This window comes from Palaemon carinicauda, chromosome 16 (genome assembly GCF_036898095.1).
Source record: "Palaemon carinicauda isolate YSFRI2023 chromosome 16, ASM3689809v2, whole genome shotgun sequence".
Classification (NCBI taxonomy): domain Eukaryota; kingdom Metazoa; phylum Arthropoda; class Malacostraca; order Decapoda; family Palaemonidae; genus Palaemon; species Palaemon carinicauda.
In genome coordinates this window covers 16,201,631-16,204,725 of record NC_090740.1, presented here as the reverse complement: position 1 = coordinate 16,204,725, position 3,095 = coordinate 16,201,631, and positions in this window count along the sequence as shown.

Genomic DNA, 3,095 nt, shown 5'->3' with positions numbered 1-3,095 from the left:
GCAGCATAAGCGTTTAGTAGCCCATAGTTGAGCTGAGGTCGTTTTTGGAAAAATAAGAAGGTTGTAAAGATACAGATAAAAAGTATATAACGGTTTATCCCAAATAAATTACATAGTCTAAAATTAAAAAGATGAAATTCGATACATTTCAACCATGCTGCTTATGAGCAATCTATATAAGCTATCCTAAAAGGCTATGAGACTAAGCGATAGACTTAACAAAATGCTAATAAGAATGTTGGAAACCTAGACGTGAATTAAAGATTCCTTGGACAATATTCTTCAGCCTAATTCCTTGGCCTGAATAAGAAAACATGCACCTTAAAAGGATCATTAGCAATAGGAATAACTATCAAAAACTATCACCTAACAGACCTATATACAAAACCTAGCTTTGGGAAACCAATACTCACTCAGCTTAATGAACAACGAATCCAACAAAATAAAAAAGACAAAACAGGGAACAGTGACATCACGACTTGAAACACCTCTTCTATAAAAAATTTCTCTAGCTTATTTCATGCATACATATACCAAGGCACTTCCCCTAATTTTGGGGGGTAGCCGACATCAACAAATGAAACAAAAACAAAAAAGGGGACCTCTACTCTCTACGTTCCTCCCAGCCTAACAAGGGACTCAACCGAGTTCAGCTGGTACTGCTAGGGTGCCACAGCCCACCATCCCCCGTTATCCACCACAGATGAAGCTTCATAACGCTTAGACTACTGCTGCTACCTCCGCAGTCATCTAAGGCACCTGAGGAAGCAGCAGGGCCTACCGGAACTGCGTCACAATTAAATAATAATAATATATAAAAACTACAGTACCAACTATAAGGTTATCCAATTTGGATCTAAATCCTTAAAGCAAAACCAGCTTTATAAACTTGTATACTGTCACATTCATAGATCCCCTAGTCAAGGAAACTCTAGGTGTTCCATAGATTCTTCTGGGCAATGCACAATCTGTACAAATCAGACTAAACCATTAGACTATTAACTGAGCGTCACAACTATTACCATCATCAAAGATTTCAGGGTGCATAACGCATGATATCACGAGTATAACAAACACAGAATAATGTCTCTCTGCTAAACACTCGAATCATAGTATATAGTATATAGTTTCAACTATAAACTTTCTGCAAATTTGTTTACTGTTTTGTCCTTGCTATCTCTATTTAAACAGTAGTAGGACCCATAGCCCTATAATGGGGATACCTTAACGTGGTAAAAAGATTTGTGTATTACCATGATCAGCAAAGCTGTACCAGTCAGGGCCACCCATACTAGGTAGGTTTGTTGTGAGTGATCAGGCGTAAATCTCCCCCCACTACCTATCCGCAGTTGATGAAAACTGACCAAACCCCAGGCATGAATAAGGGCATGATTGAGGCCTTTGTCCTGGAGTGGATTAGAAACGGCAGCATTTGTTGTTAGCCCAAAGAACTTCTCAGTGGCACTCAAACTTACTGACACCCATTCTTTTTCCTTGGTCATTGGAAATAAGAAAAAAAAAATCAAAGGTTTTCTCGACCAACAAGCAGAATAATTCAGTTTCCTTTAATTAAGTCCTAGGAACACACACATATATGTATGTATATATATTCAGTATATTTACATAGACACACATACATACATATATATATATATATATATATATATATATATATATATATATATATATATATATACACACACACACATATATATATATATATATATATATATATATATATATGTATATATGTGCATATATATACATATATAAATACATACATACACCCATATATATATATATATATATATATATATATATATATATATATATATATATATATATATTTATATATATGTAAACTTTAGACATCTTCAATTGATAATCACACGCCTTCAATGAGATAAGAATTCCGCTAAACTAGAATTTAAAAGAATAGAAACTTGTAGATCCTTTCCTTTTTTTAACACCACTAAACAAGAAAACTAATTTAACTTCCACCCTTTCAAAATTACACAGTTTTGTTGTATTAAAACCTTTTTTTTATGCACAACAGATATCATGAAAAGATAGCATCAGATACATGCAACTTCACCCCCTTTTTGTATGTGTAATAGGTGAAGAGGATGATTTTTCTTGTCTTTAAAGCCCAAAGTTTCAGGGCAGCGCAGGACTGTGGGAGAGAGGTATCCTTCACCTATAGGAAAATGGATAATAATAAGTCCCTCTTAAGTTTAAAACTAAGAGTTATAGTGTCCAGCAAGCAGAAAATGTATAGGGTATTCCTTCAAGATATAGGGGTCCTAGATAGAAAACAAGTAAAGTATCAAATACTTAAATGATCTATTTTGAGCCAGGAGAAAGGATGCAAAGCTGGAATTGAAAAGGAGGAAGAAGGCGTGGATAGACGGTGATAAAAAAGGCCAAATAAACTGAAACTCTGACCAATATCAATTCATTCTTTTAAACAATGACACCAGGATAGAAGGACACATAGAATCTGTTTTGACGCTGTTACTGTTTTTAGAATGATATATCGTTAATTTATTCTCATGATTTATTTATTTCCTTATTTCCTTTCCTCACTTGGCTATTTTTCCTGTTGGAGCCCTTGGGCTTATAGCATCTTGCTTTTCCAACTAGGGTTTTAGCTTGGCTAGTAATAATAATAATAATAATAATAATAATAATAATAATAATAATAATAATAGGATTTTGGGAATGCCATTGTCCAAGACTATGATAAATTAAGAAATTATGTGAAGTAGAAGGATAGTAAAAAATACTGACCTAATAAGAGTCTACATTGAGGTGGTGTGAGTATGCACTAAGGATGAGAAGAGAAGAGGGGGCGAAGCAGGCTTGGGTGCAGCGTATTAAGGCAAAAAGGTCAAGACGGACATAAAAATTAGATGTTATGATTAAGTGCAGGATATTTTCGAGGAGAAGGTTTTTGGCATGAAAGATGCCTTTGAAAGGAATTGTGGAAGACGCATCAAGGCAATAAAACCCTGTAGTAGGATGAAGATTTTATATAGATATATATAAGTACACACACATATACATAAGTATACATATATACATATGTATATATA